Raw genomic sequence first — 10,455 nt, 5'->3', positions numbered from 1 at the left:
GAAACTCCCTCAACTGCCTCATTTAGATTCTGCCAATAAAAGGAATCTTGCACAAAATTTGGAAAGCAGAGAGAGGCTAGCCGTTACTCTTCTTCAGTAGTAGCTGGTAGATGCCTGAGTTGATAGTGAACATGAAGTTTTCAGATGCTCTGGGTAAGCATTTATAAATTACCTGCCTTGGTACTTCAAGTAGCTGTAACCACCAGTCACTTACTATGATTTCTGGATTTCCAAGTCTCCATAAAGCCAGCAATATGTTTCCATGACCTTAATTGCCATAGCCCTCCCAACAGTTTTATAAATTTGTAAATCTTCTTATACTTACTTATTCCTTCCTGCTATAACTAATGAATTAAGTGCTTTCCTGGCAAAACCCTGACTGATAACAGTGTTTTTTTGTTTCCAGAGTGATTCCAGGATGCAGAAACTCAAAAACAGGAATTTGGGATTAGTTATTTGACCTGTTACATTGGAAAGCATTTAAGACTTTATTGCCAAGATACTGGTAGTTCATAAAAAGCAGTGATAAAATAATTATCTATAGTTTTATAGAATGTAGTGCTTATTATAGAAAAGCCTATGGGAGACTGCTATTACAAACAGATTTTCAAAGGGAATAAGAACTTATAAGAACTATGTATGGTATGGGCTGACTACCTCTAAATAAAAAATTAGGATTTCAAATTCTCATCTCAAGACACAGTCAGAGAATCACAGAGTTTCTAAGACTGCTCTAAAAATATCTCCTATAGCCATATGGCTAATGTATAAATTTTTTATCCTGTAGGTTGCATAATTACAACTCAAATGGAATTCACAGACTTGACAGGTCTCTTATGTAAAAGTTAGAGCACTGATTGAGAAAGAGCAAAAATTGGAATGAAGACATTTGGGTGGATTTTAATGACTCTGAGGATCGTGATCTTCTAAATGCCACTAAGCTGCCCTTCTTCCCTGTTTGATAGTGGCCTCCCTAGCTTAAAGATCCTAAAACAATTACTTTTCAAGTATAAAGATTCTCTTCATGGTCCATTCCCATCACTTTTTGCCCCCAGACTCATGACTAGAGGCAGTGCCCAACAGACCGTGGAGCAGGATCAGAAACCTGGAAAACATTAGTTCGAATGGAGTCTAAAGGTTTTAGACAACAGAGGAAGAAACATAATTTTGGATATAGCAACTATGTTAATATGAGTGAAATTACCATATATTCTAGATTCCATGTTTAGTTTGAGTGGATGGGAACAAACCTGTAAGAGTCTTGATTGTTGACTAAAATAGACCCAACAGTTATTGCATTAAATTGATATAATAAGAATTCAAAGGATTAAGAAGATAAAATTATTGGTATGCATCAATCATTTGTGACTGACTCATCTACCTCTTACTATGACCCCAAGGAGAACCCAGAGAATACATTGAGAAATATATTAGCAAGTGGAGCACCAGAATTCCTGAAAATCTCAGTGCTGTCTGTCCCTTTCCAGATTAGGGATGATAGTATAATGTAACACTATTCAGCAGGGCTACCAAGAGTTGTAGAGGCCTATTAACAGCTCTTAAACACAAGAGAGAAAAGGTGGCCAAGATTATTGTATCAAACAATAGACCAGAGTCCTAATTAGAATGGTTTGTCTACAGAGATCTTTGGAAGTGATTTTTTTATCATAGTGTCCCAGAAACTGAAATGGATTGTCAGCTTAATAAAATATTAGTCCACTTGTGAAACTTTTAAAAATTATATTTATGGATGGATACCTAACTTAAAGAGCCACAGTGGAGAGTCCTGGACTCGCCCAGGTCTCAGATCTGAGGCTAGTTAACAGAGTTCCTTGAAAGGGGAAGCTGGGACCTCTTGAGGAAAAACCCAATGAGATTTCGAGAAATGTACTATAAAATTTCCTTCTAGCTTTTCCAAAAGGGAAATACATTTATTTATCAGTATGATTGTTACTCTGGGAAAAGGAGACTATCCAGAAAATTATAGATTTTTGAAAACTGAATCTGACCAGACCCCCAAAATATTGGGAACCACTAGTTAGAGTGAGGACGTAGTGATGTCAGATAACAAATGGGGTTTTTGTTTGAGTGCATCTCCCAGAGGTCCCAGTGGATTTGGGAACCTAGCCTGGTGGTCATTTTCCCTGTTTCCAAAAGCATGTTTGGCAACGGATAGAATCCTTACTTCCTAACCCTTGAAGTAAGAGCTATTATGATAGGAAGCACCAAAGGGAAGCCGCTGGCACTGCCCCCTTTTATCAGAGTAGTAAATTAATAATAAATTTACAGCCTGGAGGACTTTCAGAGATTAACATCATCATCAAAAACTAGAAAGATACAGGGGTGGTGATTCCTATCTTACTCAATGAATCTCCCCTTTCTGTCTTGTGCAGAAGAAAAAAGATGAATTTTGGAAGGGAAAAAAAAGGAGTGGATTATCATAAACTTAATCAGGTTGTGACACCAATTACGATTACTGCCACAAATTTTTCTATCTTTTCTGGAGCAAATGAATGCATCCTCTGGCATCAGGCATGCCACTGTTGATCTGGCAAATGCTTTCCTCTCTGTACCAGTTCATAAAGACCAGTTATTGTAAATAAAAATGCTGTATTAAGCCTCTGACAAATTCAGATAAGAAAATTACAATGCAACCCTGAGGTTTTAGAATGAAGCCATGCTCTCTTTCACAGATAATCCTTATCCTGTTGAGAAATAACTCTTGGAATAAAACTGAACCGAAGTAGAGCCGGAATGGCTGAACATGGTCCATCAAGCAACCACACAGCCTGAGCTGCTCACCATAAACTGACGTGGTGGAACTCACTGAGCCACAGTGTTGGGCATGGGCAGCAGCACTGCATAATCAAGGGAAAGCAGTCTAAACAAGATCATGCTCAAGTAAGCCTTGAAGGCAGATAAGCTACATGAAGCAGCTGGCTCAGATTCTTATGGCACCTACTCCTGCTGCTTTGTCACCTCTCCCTTGACCGACACCTACAGTCCATGGAGAAATTCCCTTTGATCAGTTGACTGGTAAAGGTACAACTTGGGCTTGATTTTAAGATTATTCTGCATAGTATTCAAAAGTGTAGTGGTGCTGCACGTTAGCCTTGTTCAAGGGTGGTCCTGAAAAGCATAATAAAAACGGTCTATGATGGCTATAGAAAGGAGTCACCAAAAGGGTAAGAAAGAGACACTCATACTAGTCTTCCTGAAGCCCATATAAAACCTATGTTTTTTATGTATCAGAGCTTCTAACTTTAGTCTTATCACTCATTCACGCCCCTCCCCTCTCCAGGGCACTTACTCTGGCTACTGTTTATTTCATTAATATTCACTAAATGTTCTTTAACCTTTGAAACTTGGCTCAAGGTGATGCTTCACTATGGATGACTTTTCCCACCCTATTCACAAGGCCACCACCTGATTGAATCCTTTCTAGATTTTCCACTAAGTATCACTCTCTCCTTCTCATAACCCTGTACAATATTTTCTGTCTCTTCCTCCCATCTTGTACTTTATACCCTAAATGAGCAGCCCCAAATTCAACTGCTTAATGAGGTAAAGCAAGTGACTTAAATGAGTGGCAAAGGCCTGCTAGTTGCTTATTAAATATATTTGGTTATTTTTACTTCTTTAAAAGGATATACTCTCCACCATTCTTCTTAAAACATGGTCCTTTGGACCTTCCATTTTCCACTTCTAATATAGACATAAGTACAAAAATATTTCTCTAGTATTTATTCAAACTCATTGATAAATGGCCTCTAAAACTCAATCTGTGTCAGGAAGAAAAAGGGACTTGTGAGGACTGTGACAAACCGTAAAACTTACACCATGCCAGACAAGGAGGCTGCTACTCAGTATCAGCTGCGTGTGCCAAGAATGTGGGACTGACAGTTCTGAATCTTATGATTTTTCTATAGAAAATGGAAAGACAAGATTTTTATATGAAATCTCACAATTTCAAGTTTAGTCTCAAATTTGCTAAAGCACTGTGCCAATTAAAAACAAGGAATCTAGCCCTGGCCGGTTGGCTCAGCGGTAGAGCGTCGGCCTAGCGTGCGGAGGACCCGGGTTCGATTCCCGGCCAGGGCACACAGGAGAAGCGCCCATTTGCTTCTCCACCCCTCCGCCGCGCTTTCCTCTCTGTCTCTCTCTTCCCTTCCCGCAGCCAAGGCTCCATTGGAGCAAAGATGGCCCGGGCGCTGGGGATGGCTCTGTGGCCTCTTCCTCAGGCGCTAGAGTGGCTCTGGTCGCAACATGGTGACGCCCAGGATGGGCAGAGCATCGCCCCCTGGTGGGCAGAGCGTCGCCCCTGGTGGGCGTGCCGGGTGGATCCCGGTCGGGCGCATGCGGGAGTCTGTCTGACTGTCTCTCCCTGTTTCCAGCTTCAGAAAAGTGAAAAAAAATAAATAAATAAAAACAAGGAATCTATTGTAAAGGCAGCAATGGGCCTGCAGGCACCAATTTGCCACTTTTGTCCCGTGGTACCATGAGTTCCTTGAGGGCACAGAATAGGCCCTCTCTACTTTTTCATACACAGAGCCCTGGACAATGGCTGGCTCATATACTTATTAACTTCTGGTTTCCTTTATTAAATTTAAACAATCTAATAAAATTGTGTATTGTCTAATTCTATAGGTAGAAATCCTTAAACATGGGCTCTTTTCTTACTGCTTTTGTATACACCCAGAGCCTAGTATCTTACTTGCACACAAATGTTCTAACAGGTTTTAGCTGTTGTAGGAAAAAAATACATTGTGTCTAGTAACAGCTTAGTTTTTTCTGTGTGATTTTTTGTTTTTCATTTTTTTTAAAGTGAGAGGAGGGTAGATAGAGAAACGGACTCCTTCACGCACTCCAACAGGATCCACCTGTCAACCACTGTCTGGGGCCAATGCTCAAATCAACTGAACTATCCTCAGCACCTGGGCTGATGCTCAAACCTATGGAGCCACTGGCTGTGAGAAAGGAAGAGAGAGAGAAGGGAGAAGGACGGGAAGAGAAGCAGATGGTTACTTCTCAGGTGTGCCCTGACCAGGGATTGAATCCAAGATGTCTGCACACTGGGCCAACACTCTATCCATTGAGCCAACTGGCCAGGGCTACTAACAGCTTAGTTTGATTTTGCTCATTAGATAAGTAACAAGATATCTCCTAAGCTTAAGATAGAGAACATAGACAAATGATTTTGATAAGGAGAATTAGATCAAGAGAGATACTGAATGCTGCCCTCAGCAGGTGTAATAGAGCATCTCAGTGAGCTTTGTGCAAGAATGGGGTAATATAAGAACCCTGAGACGGGGTATTTGGTGACACAGTAAACTTGATTTATTTGACATTTCTGGCTTGGGGTTGCAGTGAAGCACTAGGCTCTGCTGAAATACCATGCGGCTCTGTAGTTGTCATTGTTAGATGGGACTTCTTAGGATGGCTGCTGATTTATGGTAGACACTTTAAATGTCTACTCTGAACAGAATCATATTATATCAATACAAAAGAATGTTTTGAACAAAAGACTAAATAAATGGACTTGCTTTATGAATTTTGCATGTTGAAAAAAATTGTCTAGAGTTATAAATGTTTTCAAAGGCTAATAACTCAAAAATAGTTAAGTTTTAAAAAATACTAGCAAGCAGTATATTTTCCAGGGAAAACAAATAAGTATTAACTGCATATCTATTCATATATACTACTGCTATACAATGTAACTTTAAAAAATGAAGACAAGAACTATTTTATATAAACCAAAAAAAAATGACTGATAATTTGCTGAGTAAATATTGAGTTGCATCCAATTTATTTAAAAAAGAACAGTTGTGAATTTTTCCTGTTAAATTATTATGCCATACATCAAGTGATATATTTGCCTTGTCTAATATATAATGAAAACATTTTCGGCAAACACTTGCCATATGTTAAATAATGCATTTAAAATTTATAATAATGACAATATTTTATTATCCATATACAAAATTCATATGAATTTGAACAACGTTTAGAATATGCAAAATTTAGCAAGCAAAACTTTATTTCTAAAATGCCATTAAAATAGGACTTTAGATCTTTCTTTGAGACAATCAGTGCCCTACACTTCCCAACACACAGTCCTAATTTTATACTGGATTAACAAGAAAATATTTAATTGTATACAGAACTAGGCTTAGGTCATAATTTTTTTCTTTTTTTTTTGTATTTTTTTGAAGCTGGAAACGGGGAGAGACAGTCAGACAGACTCCCGCATGCCCCCGACCGGGATCCACCCGGCACGCCCACCAGGGGGCAACGCTCTTCCCACCAGGGGGCAATGCTCTGCTCCTCCGGGGCGTCGCTCTGCTGCGACCAGAGCCACTCTAGCGCCTGGGGCAGAGGCCAAGGAGCCATCCCCAGCGACCGGGCCTTCTTTGCTCCAATGGAGCCTCACTGCGGGAGGGGAAGAGAGAGACAGAGAGGAAGGAGAGGGGGAGGGGTGGAGAAGCAGATGGGCGCTTCTCCTGTGTGCCCTGGCCGGAAATCGAACCCAGGACCTCTGCACACCAGGCCGACGCTCTACCACTGAGCCAACCGGCCAGGGCTAGGGTCATAATATTAACATCTTACGATAGTGATGCTATCTTATAAATCAAACCAGATAGTTTATAAAAACTTGTTCATTTAATGTTTACTGAGTGCCTACTATGTGTTGGACATTTAGACATTGAAAATATACTAGTGAACAGACAAAAAGAATATCTGTCCGCATGCAGCTTAAATCCTAAACCATTGCAATGTTAATATCCCCATTTTGCATTTGACATGTTAGGTATTCTGAAATAATTAATAGTAACAATAATATTATCAAGTTATAATATAGTGTTTAACTTTTCAGAGTATTCACAAATATGTTCTTGGTTAATTTTTACACTTTCTTGACCTTGAAGTGAGCTTGGTAGATGTTACTTTCTCCATGTTACAGATGAGGAAACTGTAGATGATGAATTCACACAACCACTTCTTAAGACAGACTTATCTCTCTCCAACCTACACGTTTGTGGGAGCACAGGGATGAGGTACAGTCAGAGGCTGAACAGAGCTAAGGAAATTTGAAATTGTTGCCATGGAAAAACACTAAGAATGCCAAGTGAATCAGAGAAACATTAAGAATGCCAGGAGCAGCTGAGATTGATGACTGTGGTAGACACTAACTGTTCATAAATACTTCTAAGTTCTTCTCCTTGGCATATGGTTGAGATTGCATTTCTCCAGCCCCTTGAACTCAGGTATGGCTTCCTGAATTCCTTTGGCCAATATAAGATGAATGGAAGCCTTTTGAAGCCAATACACTTATCACTGTTTCCTTTCCCCTGCAGCAATGACTGTGAACGGCACAAGCTCAGTTGTTGCCTTCCTCCCCCTGAGTCCCTGAGCTGGTTCTGCGGTTACACAGGGACTGTGCCTAGTTGTCAGAGGCTTCACAGAGACAGGAGTCTTCCTTTATAAGAGACTAGAGGAAGAAGTAATGGGCTACAGACTCTACTTCTGAATCACGAGTTACACAGGGTCTGAGAGAGAAAGAGAAGTCTCCACTCAAGAAGGCTGTTGGACATGTGGTTTTTTTATAAGGTGAAAGCCGAATGTCTGTGAGGGCAAGAAGATTGAGGAAAGGTTGCCTGAAGAAGCCGAGGGTGTACAGTAGGATTTGGGGCGATGTAAAATAATTGTAAAGGGCTCAAGAAAAGAGTTTGCTCAGAGACAATGAGAGATTGGATCTGGGAGAAGGAAAATCAAAGCATTATTAGAGCTAAAGTTATGGGGTAAAGCATGACCAGAAAGATGTCCTTGGGCAGTGACCAAGGAAAATAGGCATGTGAGGCTGGGAAGAATTAGGTGGCTGTGATACTGTGATTTATAATAAGAAATATATGTATTTATTTTTCAGTTCTGGTTCTGGCACAGGGCTCCTAAAACCCTTGCAATTTTCTGGGAAAGAAAAAGGTGTCCTTTGTTACGTTAATGTGGTGGTTTGTAGAAAGCACCTCTGTTTGTGGCCTGGTTGCCTGGAGGACCAAGCTTGTGATTAGAGGATTGGAACTTTCACTCCCCACCCTGATTATAGCCAGTGTGTCAAAAGCTTAGGTAACAACCTGTGCTTGTGACTGGCATCTGAAGTCCAAGGAGGGAGTTGTGGGAACCTCCAAACTGCATCTGGTTAGTCAGAAGCCCAGGTACCAACAACCATGGCTTGTGACTGGTACCGGAAGTGGTAGTGGCGGTGGGGGTTCTTTAGGACTGAGCCTTTAAACCTATGGAATCTGATGCTATCTCTGGGTAGATAATGCCAGAGTTGAGTTATTATCATGCTGGCTTCCAGGAATTGATTGGTGTTTTGTGGGAACCACCCCCCAACACACACACACTTTGGAATTGGGTTCAGGAACCCAAAAAAGAGTGGCTGTCAAGGCTACTGGAGCCACTTAGGACAGTTGTTCTCAGTGTCCTTTATTCATTTGTGGGCTGGCAGTGAGGACTCACAGCTGTGCTTTGATTATATACATTCCTTTTTTGTGGGCATGTCCTCATACATGTACCTGTTCAGGGATGCCCCCAGGAGACCAATCTTTTCTACATCCAGTCTCATGGAAAATACTCAGAAAAGTGTTGAGATTGTATGACACTGGTTGCTGGGAGCCAGAGCCTCCAAAACAATCCGGTAGGAGATGATTCATTCAAACCCTTCTCATTTATTGAATGAGAAAACTGAAGCATTGTGTCTGTACTTTGTCACAGAGCTGAGAATCTAGTTCAGGTCTCCTGATCCTTGTATTCTCTTTAGTCTAAACATCCAGCCTCCTGAAAGAGCAATGGCAGGCCATTGTCACATAATAATAACCAATATTCACAGCTAATGCTTATTGATAACTCACCAACAGCCAAGTCCTATACATCACATCTCATTCACCTAACAACTCCATGTTTTAGGCACTATTATTATCAACATTCTGCAAACATGGAAACCAAGGACTGGAGAAATTAAATAACCAAAGTCACATAGACACAAAGTGGCTGCTCTCAGATTTGAACTTGGATCCTTATGTTCTAGAAGCCTCACTCTTAGCAAATATAATATGCTTTATCATTTACTGTCACATGTACCATGGCTTGCCCATTCCCCCACTTTTCTTCTTCAACAGAGTCAGAAAAATACTGGATGTTTTACCCCCTGCTAAATATATAGTACCATATGTCAACACCTGCTGTGCTCAGACACCTATCTAGCATGGATGTGCGAACTCCTGCCTTGAGACTGGTTCTTCCTGATCATCCTCAGCTAGTAGTTTCTGGAGCTACCCACCACTGGGGAATGAAGTAATAAAAGAAAAGGATAAAACTACATTGTGAGGCACTGGGTTTCTAAATTTTATTTTGACTTCAGAAATTACCAGTATTATCTAAGAATGACATCTCCCTCCTCTTTTACTCTGAGAAAATATAAGAGTGGCTTTAGGATTGTCTGCATCTATAGAATTCTTGGGTAGTCATTCCCATTTTCTTTAGTTTACACAGAGCTGTCCCAAAGTCAGCTTTAGGATAAAACATGAGACGGTAGACCAGCCAGTCACATATCCAGTATGCCTGCTGTTTCCTCAAATCTTTTCAAAGATGAAGAACCTCTGACCAGCAGGAGAGAAAGCCTCTCGGTTGATAATTTGATCTGCTCACTGGCACATGGTGGTATTTATTCAGCCAACATTTCATGGATTCCACCTGTGTTCCAGGCATGTGCCAGGTGCACTTCAGGAAATCACACTCATTTTAAAGGCCAAGCGAGTGAACAGAAACTTGCTATACCAAGTGGTCATTTCTACTTGGGAGCACATGCAGAGTGCTAGGGAAACCCAAAAGAGGGGAGTAGACATCCCAAGAAGGCTTCCTCCAAGAGGTGTCATGGAATCATAATGATAACAAAGCAACCATTTTCCTTCAGAGAAACAGAGAAGAAATATCGTCAGGGAATTTATTTGTTTTTATTCTTTGAAATAAGCAGGGTCACATTTTGATTATGAATAGAGGGTACTTACAGAGTACACTAGAGGAGAATTGGTGATGCAGGATTCTAAATCCATTTCTCTGCCTTGTCACAATTAATGAAGTCACACTCATTTGTTCCCCTGATGCTCTGAGGCAGTGGGGGATGGTCTCTGAATTGTTTTAATGATGTACTGTTTTGTTCCTGTGAGTACTCCATACTTTAGATGTCAATTCACATTTTCCTCTCATAAATAAAAGTCAGTAAAAAGAACAAGAGGAATGGCTGAATAATTGATAATCTAGCATATTGAGAAGGTCATGGTACTATGGCATACTGTTTTAATTTCTAAATGTTTTAGGCATTATAAGTCCTTTCTGACACTCTATCCTACTGACAAATACTAAAAAAGAGGGTAATTAGGGCAAAAATTATTTCATCTG

The sequence above is a fragment of the Saccopteryx bilineata genome, chromosome 4 (genome assembly GCF_036850765.1).
Source record: "Saccopteryx bilineata isolate mSacBil1 chromosome 4, mSacBil1_pri_phased_curated, whole genome shotgun sequence".
NCBI lineage: Eukaryota > Metazoa > Chordata > Mammalia > Chiroptera > Emballonuridae > Saccopteryx > Saccopteryx bilineata.
This window is presented reverse-complemented; position numbering follows the sequence as displayed.